This window comes from Heliconius melpomene, chromosome 14 (assembly GCF_056956725.1).
Source record: "Heliconius melpomene rosina isolate 202511_hmr_F chromosome 14, ASM5695672v1, whole genome shotgun sequence".
Classification (NCBI taxonomy): domain Eukaryota; kingdom Metazoa; phylum Arthropoda; class Insecta; order Lepidoptera; family Nymphalidae; genus Heliconius; species Heliconius melpomene.
This window is the reverse complement of record NC_140402.1, coordinates 2,699,745-2,713,807: the sequence shown is the minus strand read 5'-3', so window position 1 is coordinate 2,713,807 and position 14,063 is coordinate 2,699,745. Positions and strand designations below refer to the sequence as shown.

Below are 14,063 nucleotides of genomic sequence, written 5' to 3'. Positions count from 1 at the left end.
CAAAACAACATTTAAAACCACGATTATATATTTTTTATAATTTAATATTAATTACACCATTTTATGACAAGTCCTCGATTTAATTATAATATAATCAATTGGCATATAAACATTTACGATTTGCAAATTATTTGCGGTGGTTGATTCACATTTAGGTAATATTTATGGCGCCGTCGATAATAACCTTTTTTGAGGCTCTCGTGACGCAGTCGCACAAGCAACGGTTGTGAGTTCGATTCCCACTCGTGGAAATTAATTATTATGAATGAACATTTTCATTTCTTCGCTCTGGTAACAAGGGAAAGCGCGGCCCGACAAGCCCGACCGTCAATAGGCAGTGACACGATAATTCGGCTTAAAGTGAACAATGGAGTGTCTAAACACTACGTTCACTCTGCCTGCTATATGTGGGATAAAAAATAATTAACAAACCTTTAAAAAAGCCATCAAGTATATTGCATCTAAAAAGTAATAATCTACACTAGCTAGCTAATCTACGAACGATAATGGCTGTCGGTTGATTATCTCACGTTCATATAATGTTGTTACTTGTTACTATCGACTGGGAATGTATAGGTAAAGAGATGAGTTACAATTATATATAATACTGCCAGTCATTTATATACAGACAGATATTTAATGGAGTTTATAAGAAAATCTTGTATCATTTTTAATTATGAATTATTCTATTATTAATAAAAATACGTATATTTTATTACAGCACAAGTCATTTTTATTCTATAATTAAATTCTTATAATTTAACTGCATAATCGTGTTTTCAATTTATAATTTATCTATGCGCAATTAAAAAAATATATTTTTTACTATTCATATTTTAGTTTTAACGAATATTAAGCTTTATGCCGTATTTATCGCAAAGTAGCGTAAATAGATGAACCCTGGGAACCTAGTGTTACGACACTCTGTTCCCATTAAGTATAAAAATGTACTAAAATCTTTTAAATTAAGCCACATGTTATAAAATGTGACAATGATGAGGTAGGATAATGACATCACATTATTATCATATTAAATACCAAGCCGCCTATAGCCGCTATCGTATTAAACCTTTCAGTATATCGTGCAAATTGATTTATAATTAACGATTCAATATGGAAGTCGTTGTGGTGTAGGGGCAAGCTTGCGACTGTAAACACGACGGTTGTAGGTTCGATTCCCACTCATGGAATAAAAAAAAGTAATATTTTATTTTGTTTAGTAACGCGGCGTTGAGTTCCGTCTTTTAATACGCAATACGTGATCGATTCTTAATGGGAACGGAGTCTCTTAACACTAGATTGCCATGTGCGGGATACAGCGTGAAACTAAAAAAGTGTTTCAGTATATCTTGCAAATTGATTAACGATTTAAAAACGAATTATAAACGATTCACTAATAAACTGCATTCGAAAGGAAATAAATTCGTGTGAAATTTAAAGCAGCAATTAACAACACCGGCAGAATTGATTTAAATGCATTTATTTCAATATTATTAGCATTGCAATATCAATAAAGAGATATTAAACGTTATATAATTGATTAATTTATGTGATATATTACCATAATAACAGAGGTTTATATTTTTAAAATATTTTATAAATATAAACAAATACAGAATGCCTTACAAATGGAAATAGATTTCGATATCCCTAGAGAAGAAAATAAAAAAAACGTTATATACGTTTTCCCTATAACAACATTTTTTTTGTGCTTCACGCTGTATTGCAGGTCCTTTCTCAGGTTCCTACCTGGGAACGTTTTAAACGTTCATCATTGAATTTAATGATTGCTTATTTTTAATTACAACGGAAACTACCATAGTAAACTAACAACGCGAGTTCAAAGACAGACACAGTTTCACAATATTAACAAACTACATACCGTGACGGGGTGCTAAGCGATACAATTGAATGACGTGACGATTTTGCACTATTGAAATCTGAATGCCGATCGGTGCTCGAATATTTGGCAGCAATCGAGATAGCAGCCCCAATATCGCATAGCGGCATAGTTCCACACATTATACTGATGAGAGAACTGCCAAAGGTCTCTTTACTAAATTTAACGTATACTGTTACAAAATTTACTATTAACTTTATTTAAAATTCGATGTTTTATTATCAAAACGTCACGTTATAGATTATATTAGGACACATTCATGTTTTTTATATGAGGAAGTTTTAAATATTTAATATTTTTTCGCTATTTAGAGGCAAATCGCGGCGTTAAGTTCGGTCATACGCAATCCCTTCAGAATTCAGGAGAAAACGGTGAGCGGAGTGTTTTAACACTAGCCTCCCTCTGCTTACCCTTCTACATGCGGGATACAGCGTGAAGCCGAAAGAAAATAGTAACTTAGCAGTCTTTTAGAAAAATACCACACGCAGGCGCAGTAAGCAGATACTCTCACTAGTAGCAAATCACACCTTTATCGTTAATCTAGAACCTAATGTCTCGAATATTTCGTTTTTAGTGGCGTAGATAGAAACAATGCACATCCCCGAGTGAGAATTGAACCGGCAACCATCGCGTTAACACTCAGAGGCTGTCACTGTGCTACAATGGCTTTAATAAAACAATATATTTTTAAATAAATACTATATCAGTGAGATCATCACGAATATATAAAAGTCTATAGTTAATGGTATGTGAAACACGTCTTTCAAATGAGATACAATGTGAAAAATATTCAAATTGTTACCTTTAGGGAAGCACTTGTTAAGTCTCGTACTTTTATAGTAATATAACTTTTTACCTGTTTATAATGGTAAAATTACTTCAACTAGGTATATGTATAATGAAGATTGATTGATGGCGTCGTTAGGCAGGGGCACAAGCGTAACTAACGCAACGTTTGTGGGTTCGATGCCCGCCCAATCGAAGGAATGCACAAAGCCTCGAAAATTTGGGCGGAAAGCGGGAACGGAGTGACTCAACACTAGGTTCCTTCTTCGACATAAAAATGAAACTCAATAATAGGTGAACAATAATAATAAATTAATGTCAAGACTTATTATTATTATTCATATTAAAATAATAATATTTGATTTTCGTTGTTATTCACAGTCACATTATACGTCAATTTTCCACGCAACTCAACACAATTGTTTACAACATTATTATAATTATAATATTAATATTTGTGTTGTAGTTGTATCAACATTTATCTGATTAGAACAAAAATAATACATTATAAGTGCTCACGTATCAAGGCGATCATCTTGCTGTAGCGTCTTCCACTCTGCTACACGAAGATTGGCGTTAAGCTCCGCCAGTCAATACATTATATTTTACAAAAAGAACGGAAGCTCCCTTTTTTCTACTCTACTAGTTATGTGGGATAAAGATATTTAGATCACACGCCATGTGCTTTTCACTAAATATAATATTTTAAAACCCAATTATCAAGCGTAGGTTATTATTATGGAAAGTTCGATTTATTGGGGTATCGTTTATCATTTTTGTCTGGACACATCCTGGATACTTTTTTTAGTACAAATCAGAAATTTTACATTCTAGGTCCAAAATCCAACCAAATTAAGCATATTGAATAAGCCATTGCGTACTTTTTAAATATCAATTAGTAAAACAAATCTCTCAAATCCCCCAAATAAGCTTAGATAAGGTCAGTACATAATAATATTATTTAGATATCAGGCATACAGATCTAAGAACTGAAACAAAGTAAACTAATATTTCGAAGAAACTCTCCAAGGATTTCCACATCGGTACAGAGTTTTTGTCCCGTAATTTCGTTCAATAAACTAAAGGTTGCCTCTTTACAAAACCGTAATGGATTCTGACCCTCTTGATGTTTCAAAATAAACAAAGGACGCTCGAAGCTTTGTTAACAAAAAGATCCTTTTAGTATATCGTTAGCTGAACAAATAAAATAAGCCAATAAATAAATTTGTTAGAGTTTGTTGGCAAAAAATATTAGGTCTGTACTTCAAATATTAGATATTGGAATATTATTTATTTATTTTCTTATTTCAGCTCTACTCTCTATCCAGAATATAACATGCGAAGTTAACCTAGTGTTAACATACTCCATTTCCCGCTTTTCACTGAATTCTAAAGGCTTTTGCCTTAATACCAGAGTGAAGAAATGAAAATAGTCTTGTTTACACACGCTTATGCCTCTGCACCACGCCTGGTCTCATATTATTATTTATTTATTCTTTTTCCTTTTTCAAATGAGCAGTATAATGTTCGCCGTAATGACCTCTACAGCGTCATTGGACTCGGGGAAACCGATCTATAAGACTTCGACCTTGGCTTGGCTTCAATGGAAGTTAACAACAAATAGAGTTCACAATGTTGCAAGTGCATCTCCTCGGCCGGATTTGAACCATCGACTTAAGAATTACTGAGCTATCGAAGCTGAGCCAACTGGGTTATCGAAGGTATAAAAGAACCAGCGCCTCTGGGAAGCCGACCAAGCGCTCTGACCACTAAGCCATATGTTCTCTATGGTACTCGGCCACGGCTTGCATACACTGTTTATAGAGAGGGGGTTTGCTTCGCTCGGTCCGACCTAATATTTACTTATTCAATAGTTCTTATTAATATTAAATATTTGTATGAAAAAATAATATTTTTCATTATATTAAAGGCTTTGTTACTAATAAGGTTTTATATATAAGTACAGTTAATAAAAATAACATGTAACATGAGCACGACTACAATAGTGGGAAACGTTTTTTGAACATTAAATATAACAGCTACCATTAACCTATTTACAGTACAATAGCAATAACTTAAAGCAGGAAAATGTAAATTTTGTTTTTATATATTTAGAAACGTTATATTGCTAGAAATATTCACACAAGTCCTTATAGTTTAGTAGTTTTCTTTAATTTTTCGTGTTCAAACTTATCACTAGATTCGTCGAAGTATGACTAATCCTTAGCGAGTAAATAATAGTTTCAACAAGTATCTACAAAATGTAAATTGAAAGTTGTTTTAACGTATTGTATTTACAAATTTACAAATAATAACTTTCCTTCGCCTGTATCCCGATATAGCAAGATTGGCAGAGGGAACCTAGTGATAAGACATTGGGTTCTCCGCTTTCTGGCGAATTTCCGAGGCATTGCGAGGTCAGTGACGAAACTTAACGTCACGCTTTTATCTTAGTACCAGATCGAATATATGAAAATATTAATAAATAATCATTAATTCTTCTCTGTGAATCGAACCCACACGCTTGTGCCCCTGGGCCACGACGGTTTCATAATAGCTTTCTTTTAATTAACATTTTTATTGTTGTAAATTACAAGGCTAAACGTTGCGTGGCACTTAAATGGTATTGTGACCGTGTATAGCACATCTCGTTTTCGTCGTTCGACGCGTTGCAATGATTACAATTTTAAATTACATTTTTTTTGGTTTCACGCTGTATCCCGCGTGTAGCAGGCTAAGTAGAGGGGGTGCCTAGTGTTAAGACACTCCGCCCCCCACTTTCTGTCGAATTCAGGGGGCATTGTCTGGTGGAACTTAACGCCGCGCTTTGCCTCTTCACCAGAGCGAAGAAATGATAATGTTAAGTATTTCATTTTCTCGGGTTGGTATCGAACCTACGACCTGTCGCGCTTACAGTCATACCAATGCCTCAATGTTAAATACTAAATTTAAATACTTGAAAATAAAATACGAAAAACATATACGAGCATTTGATCTTCATAATTTAAATGAATATTTCATAAAAATGTTAACATTTCATATTTTATTATTTAATGAGAAGTATATTATAATTTTTAAGGCCGTCGCAGCTCAGGGGTACAGCGTCAGGCTGTAAACATGATGGTTGTGGGTTTTAATTAGGGTAATTTAGGGTAATTAGTTATTTTAATTTTCTCGCTTTGCCTTGTTTACAAATATGTCTCGAAAATTGGGTCTAAAGCAGGGAATAGAATGTTTTAACACTACGTTCCCTCTGCCTACCCTGCAATACTCATAATCTGAATAAAACGTAAAACTGTAAAAAAATATAGTTAATATTGAGTATATGAGTCTAAGAAAAATATGAGTTTTATACAAAAATAAACAACCATGAAGTGACTACGCCTTAACATATTTAACTTTTTTGTCCCCTTCTCACGTACCAATACGTTTTTATTGCTTTTCCCTATCGTCCCTACGCTGTTATAGCGAGGGCCGTCCGTGTTCGTTATATGGAAATAACACATCTTTTTTTATGAACCTAACAATTTTATACTACTTTTTCCATTATTGTGTATGAAAAGATTTAGAATAAAATAATTATTACTATTAATTAATAACTTTTTTTTAACTAATTTATTAATAGATTTTATAGCTTTAAATATTCCAAAATTTGAATATAAATGAATGTTTATATCCTTAAAATTTACTCCAAAAATAATGTTACATATTAGAAGTCACTGTGTGTGGTCCTTAAAACATTCCAATCAGTAGGTACTATAAAACAAATATAAAAGATGTCTCGCAATCATTATCTTGATATCGAAATATTATAAAAATTGAGATTATATTACCAATATAACTCATGTTTCGAATTTTTGTGATAAAGCACGTCTACATACTTAATAGAATAAACATCAAGCACGAGTACTACGAGCGAATGTTAAATAAAAAACAAAGCCATATTTAAACAATTCAGATATTAGCATTACATATTTACATAAACTAAAATAAGATAAAAAAATATATATAGTAAATATTATACTAAGCTAAAACCTCACCGTTCCCAACTGGATCTATCGATGACTGGCGATGGCAATCCCAAAGAGACACAATCCATACAGCACTTAATAGCACTTAGTTAACACTATCACTGCGGGAGTGGCACCATCAATGCACCAACACTTGAACACCATGCAACGTATCCCGCACCAGACAGCACGGCTCACACCTACGGAGAGACAGAGAGAGAGATGAGCACTCCGAGACACACAGTTATCTGACACTGGCGTACTGGCACTGGCCTCGCAAGGAATTACAAGCGCGCGTCACGAGTGCACGCCGCTCGAATACTGAGCGCTGAGCGGCGGAGCGCGAGCGTGGCAGCGCCAAGCTGAGCCGGCCAGCGCCGCCCGGAGCCGTACCCGGGGCAACTATCGTTTCACGCTTCACTAAGTGGAAGACCAAAGTGTAAAGTTACACGCAAATAAGTCCAACTAGTGTTTCTATCATAAATGACACTTCTCTTACTTTACGATGATCGTATCGTCCGCCGCTAGCTCGCAAAGTGCCAACTAATTATCTTTTAGATATAATATAACAACGATATAGGAAAATATTCGCATGTAAGAATAGTATTAACGTAAAACAAGCTGCCGGGTGTGCCGCTGTTTATGAAACTTACAACTAGAGAGAGAGGTCCGATTTCGCGTGAAGCGTGTGCAACGTGGCGAGGAGGCGCGGGCAAAGGGGCACGGGGGCAAGGGGACTCGGGAACATGGCTTCCAAAATTATTACACAAACATTTATGCATGAAGGGATAACAAAATATGACTGCTGTTATACCGTTCAGATTGAAGCGCATTTATTCATGGCGTAATATTATACGGGACGCGCTCGATTGATAATTATAAAATGTTCGAGTAATTGGTCTCGGGAGCGCGGACCACATGCCCGCTCTGGCTCTGAGCGCGGTAGGCGGCGATAACTTTTTTATTTGTGTGTGTGCGTCCAAGAAAACATGTGAGATAATAAAAAGTTATGTTTAAACGTTCGACTCGTAAAGTTTATTTGTATAATACATTCTTAAAACAAACGTATAATTACAAAGCGCTTTATAGACGGTTACAACGATCTTTAAGAAAGAATAAATTATGAGAATGATTTTATTTATAGTTGTTTCGAGGAATTTCTAGTTTTGCTAATAAAACGGCAATGGTTGTCGTTTGTCGTTAAACATATTTGTATTATGCATCATTGTAATAAAATTGTATATATACCATCAAGATTTTTTTATTTATAAAATGGAAGGGGGCTGATAAGTAGACTTTGTATATGCCAAAGAAAAAGTAGAGTTTCAATATTCTAAAAACATTTAATATATTTATACTTAAACTTAACTATCATAAGTTACCAGCAAAGAAACCTATTATTAATAGGCAAAAGATAAGACAATGACGTAGGTAAATGAGCGAAGTAGCCATGTAAGCAATTGTTATTGACGTTACAAAATAATTAATTAATATAATTGATGGGACAATAACAGCATTTATGCTACAATGTAAGATTTATATTATTTTAATATGACAAGCCAATGTAAATTGCAATTAAATATGATTTAAATTTTTTATCTTCATCGTTACTAGTTAACAGATAGATACACCTATGACATAGCTTAAGACTCTCCTTTCTCTCTTTTATGTTCACTTTAGAGTCGTCACGTTTTTTATAAAAATTAATGCAGACACAATTTATATAACTAGAAAAATTTGGAAAAAAATAAATATTGTCTAAAAACAGATGAAATAAAGACGTATGTATTGTATATACGTACTGTCAGTCACTTTTTAAAGTACTACATTGTTGTCATTATTCAAGTGCCTATATTAATATTCATATTATTTTATGCAAAAGGGCAAAAGAAATGCTAGAATATTTAATTTAATTTGGAATAATTATTCAAAAACGTTAAATAATTTGCTCTTCTATCTATACATTGTTGGACGTCACATTAGATACGACAAAGAAAAATAAAGTTACGCTCTCGTATAAAGCAATTTATATTGTACGCTGAAGCTATTTGCCATTCTTTTGATAAAATATGAGAAGAGATTTTAACTATGTACTCAGATATTTGAAGAGCAAAGAATATTTTCCGATACTTCCTAACTCGCGATCCGAATCGTATTGCGGGGGAGATATTTCTTATATTCTTTTGTTACGATCACTGCGGTCGGGTCTTTGTTATACGAGCTATACCAAGACTGCGAATAAGAAAAACTAAAACATTATTGTTGAAACGAAAACTAAGGTATATAATCACGGTATAATTTAAAAAGGACAAATGCATGTTAGTTATTTGTTTTATCAAATATTATAAAAAAAATTGACTGTAAACTGACCATAATGATATTTTTCTCGAAAATATTTAACATTAATACTTTACAGCATATGGCAACATTTTGTAGCGTCCATATTTATAGTTTACCGTTGCCTTTTATTTTACAGATAATGATACAACATTGTTTGCTGCGAGTGCATTGTGCGAGGATTTATACCGCCTTTATTCATTGAATCGTGAGATAGCTTGGCTGTTGAGTCGAGACTGTGCACACAGACTGGCTTAACATGCCAAAGGATAGATGACATTTGGCATTTATACAGCAAGTTTTGAAGAGTTGCACACTGAAGCGACAGCAATTTGTAAGCAATGACCACAACTGCAACACGACACTATATACTCAATCGGGCCACTCGCTTTAAAGTGATTGATGGCGTGGTGTCAATATCGCGTTATCGCTGACACCCTGATCCCAGGGCTGCCCGATGAGATTGTTGCATAAATTTACACGTCGGATAAGGTTACGGCTTTAGTTAATACCTTGTGCAAATGTAACGTTGTCAAGCCTCGAAATTTACTGGCCGTTATATCTTTAATGTTCTTTTGTTCTCCAAGAAACCTACTTTGCTTAAAGAGTTTCTACATTTATTTTTAATAGCCTCAATAATAATAACTATTCGACTATTGTCTTATATTATTATTTTTTCTTGAAATATTCACTAAGAGCCCAATATTTAAGCCGGCTTATCTTTATTTAGATAATGAAATTTTTACCTGTATTTACTTATGATAAGATGGATCAGAGTAAATACCACGTGAAATGAGCAAATATTCATGGGATGATTAAATTTATCAACAAAAGTTTTTAGTTTTGGATCATGAGGTTAATGCTGTTAGTCTTATTCGCTTTTACAGCGACACTTGGAGGGAGAAGAGGATACTCTGTGCCTGAAGAAATGCAAGCACTATATGGTAGCATGTGAGGAAGTCTGCGGGACTCGCCTCGGGGAAAAGAAAAAAAAATCAACAAAAGCTAAATACAAGTACTTTATGTTAAAAAGCACTCATTTGTATTAATTATTTAAGGTTAAATCTGTTGTCAATAAGCCTATAGAGAAATATTTCGTAATGACATTTCTAAAGTAACAGCCAGTGTCGAGTGAGGCATGTGACGAATTATTAACGCCTCAAACAAATTCGACAATACAACGAGCAGCTTTCTGCGACCCCTTGATCTCTCTTTGCTCAGGCCGTTACACATAAACGTTGGCTCCATTTAAGTTTGCTACGGTTAAGCGTTTAAAATGGGCTTAGTAAGAAATCAAATAATAATAGTTTATTATGAGGATTATTTATTTTGATATTTTTAATGGAGATAAGGTTAAATGGTAATAATAATAATTGACACTAATTATATTATTATTATTGAAAATGATTATAAATGTTGAGACTGTTGTGGCGCAGGGGCACAAGCGTGGGGCAAACGCGACGGTTGTGGGTTCGATTCTGACTTTGAGGAATGAAATATTTAATGATTTAATTTCCTCGCTCTGGAAACGCCGCCACCTAAAAGAATAGCTCAAGAATTTCGCAGAAAGTGAGGGATGTTGTCTTAAGTCTAGGTTCCCTCTAACCCGCTTTTTTTGCGGGATCCAACGTGAAACTAAAAAAGATGTAATTATAATATTAATAATTTTAATTCAAATATTAAATGTCGATGATATAAATTAACACATAATTTAAATACAACACATTAATGTGAAAACATTTGTACATTAATTACAAACAAAGGAATTAAAGTTAATAGTAGTGTGTTGTCCAACTCATTTAAAAAGCTTTAAAAACAACTGCTCGAGCTCCAGAGCAAAAAAATAATTACTTGTAATTATCAAGTGTCACCTGCCGTATGTTTATGTTACCCCATTCTCCCCTCCCTTGTCCCCTCCCAAGTTACGGTATTTTGCTGACGGTGTGCGTGTGTGTGTCTGTTCTTTACATATACCACTTCTCCATAACCGCTGTTTAATGCGTATTAAATATCCCCATTCGTATGCTTTCTAGTATGATGAGAGCTGAGAAATTGATAATAGTGTTTTTACCTTTACAAACGAATGCTTTTAGTTAAGAAAAATATATAATGGCAGTCTCAAGATGTTAATCATCATGTTACTTGAAACGTCTGAAGAGTAGTTTGTTATAACAGTTACTGTATAGGAAAGGACCGTTATACAATCGTTTACGATTTTACAACTACATACTATAAAACCGTAGAAGTAAATAATTCTATAGTACAATGTATATAATAATATATTTAAGTACCTGAGAGTTACTTCAACCGGGTGGGTTGTTACCTCGGCACGATTTCCATTATGGGGAACGTAATAACCAAATTTCGTATTCATATAACATTACAATATATTCTGTTCCACCATCAAAACATTTTGTAAACTCCGTAAAAATTCTCTACCCCCCAAAACCTTTCTCCATCTTATTTGAAATATTTACTTCTGATCTTTCTTTTGATATTACACGTATATTTGTTGCCGTTGAAGCGAAATTGGAAACGTAATAAAATAAGGCTTTGATGCCATGCGAGGTGTTTTCGTGGTAATATTATATTGAAATATTTTCGGAATTCTTATACGTATTTATAAATATTGTAGTGGTTTACTGTATTTTAGTTCGTTATACTAAATGTTTGAATTTGAGATAGCATTTGCAACTCAACAGGCAATACCTCCTACCCTGTTATGTGCTGGGTACAGCGTGAAGCTGATTTAATTTGTTTATAAACTAAGACTAAGATATTTATTTATATCCCATATACATAATATGGGAAAATGGCGGATATAGTAATATTGAAATATTTTTCATTATACGTAAGTCGTAACATAGCGTATGTAATGTGAAAAATTCTTCGCAAATACCAATTTTAAATACCAATGAAATTTCATAAATTATTTCTGTTATGTATACATCAAAAAGATAAGAAATAGATTTAATTAGAATCTACAATCGAAGCTGTCTTCGTCAGTTCAAAGTTATAATTACGATAACACGGTTTAAAAATAGAAATATATGACACGTGATTCTAAAACAACATACAGATAAAATATTTATATTGAATATAAATATTTAATTTTCGATTCTCACCCAAGGACAACAAATATTTAATAATTTTATTTCTTCGCTTTAGTGCCAAGACACAGCGCGGCGTTGAGATCCGACACTCCGCACCTTCTGAATTCGGTGAAAGTGACGAGCAGAGTGCTATAACACTAGGCTCCCTCTGCCTATCCTGCTACATGCGGGATAATGCGTGAAGCTCAAAAATAATAAAAATAACATATCTAACTATAATTTCTGTACTTACCGTAGCCGGTAGGCAGTTATGTTGTGAGAAAGTCGAGTGAATGCACTCAACCTCACGGCCATTAGTAGTTAGTCTTTCCGACTTTTGAATACAAAACAACCGTTTATTACACACTGTGTCGCTCCGAGCACTCGAGTACCGTTCCGTATATAAATGTTGACGATTTTATTTTATTTTTTCGTTATCTCTTATGTCATGAAATTTAACAAAAATATTTCTTTTTTCCAGCTTCATACTGTATCCGTATAGTGTTAAAGCACTCCGCTACCTCTTTGACACCAGAACACCTCGACACTAGAGCGAAGAAAGCAAAAATATTTCTTGTTTACTTAATAATAGCAAAACAATAAATCAATTTATTTCAAAGACCACAGACAACAAATACCTGACATAGATACATAACAAACCGAACTTAACTATTTCAACGAAGTCTATGCCAAATAGATCGTTCGTTCCGTCCATACATTAACAACTAACTTGTTACACCAACAATCAATCGAAGGCGTTATTCATTATTAGACAAAAACAATAAATTATAAACACGCTAACAAACTAATCATGATGTCATTCAGGCAAACGTAAGGAATAAATACATAAAATGTTTATAATAACAGAGCTGAAATCAATTTAGTTAGCGCACGTCCAAACGCTTTGAAGATTTCATAAACAAGTTTATGTGAACAACGTCCAGAGCACCCACGCGTAACAGAACCCCGCCACGAACGACATCTTGCTGATTCGGGTGAATTACTCGCTTTATTTTTATGCTAGCCTGGTATCGAGCTAATAGGTGCGATGGCGGCGTGCAGATACTCCACTCGCTCGCACAACGCGACATAAATAAAATGTTTTTTTTCACGGTCGAGATACTTAAATAAGAAGCTTTCGTATTTGATATAAGATTATTTATATATATAGAAGCTTGCATCAGTATTCTAGAGGCCGTTCTGGGCCAGGGGCACAAGTGTGTACACGCGACTGGTTGTGGGTTCGATTGCCACTCGAGGAAATCGAATATTTATTTAAATAATCGCGCGGCGTTAAATTCCGTCATTCAATACGCAATGCCTCGAAAAAATCGGCGGAGAGAGGGGAACTGAGTGGCTTAACACTAGGTTCCCTCTGCCTATCCTGCTGTGTGCGGGATACAGCGTGGATCTGTACTCTGTACTATAATACCTATCACATGTTAGACTTACGGCTTCCAAATCTCATGTTATTTTATCTGATATCCAGGACAGGAGCCCGAACCGACGGGAGATTAATCATAAAACATTGTGTGGCGCTTTTCACCGTAAATTGCTTGTTTATCCTATCCTCGATTACGTTCAATAGATTTATTATGTTTGTCAGATCGATTGAAGTATTTTGTGAATTATGGCTAACGAGGTACTAAGATGGAAAAAATAATATAATATAGGTAAATATAATTAATTAATTCGTGTAGCCGTCGTGGCGCAGCGGCACCAGGGTGTGACTGTAACGCGACGGTTATGGGTTCGATCCCCACTCGTGGAAGTGAAATATTTATTTACGTTTATATTTCCATTTCTTCGCTCTATTGTCAAGGCAAAGCGGCGTTGAGTTCTGCCTCTCAACACGAAAAACCTCCAGAATTCAGCAGAAAGTGGGGAACGGAAGGTCTTAACACTAAGTTCCCTCTGCCTATCCTGCTGTGTGCGGGA

The 14,063-nt window shown here is 34.4% G+C and overlaps 1 protein-coding gene across 4 annotated transcripts in view; it reads right to left on the bottom strand.

Moving 5' to 3' along the window:
- LOC146531935 (uncharacterized) overlaps nt 1-14,063 on the bottom strand; it is a 103,977-nt gene that overhangs the window by 72,850 nt on the left and 17,064 nt on the right. For all 4 annotated transcript variants that reach the window (XM_085196959.1, XM_085196956.1, XM_085196958.1 and 1 more), the window contains exon 2: nt 6,727-6,896. The gene's annotated coding sequence lies outside the window, so the exon portion shown is untranslated. The remainder of the gene's footprint in view (nt 1-6,726; nt 6,897-14,063) is intronic.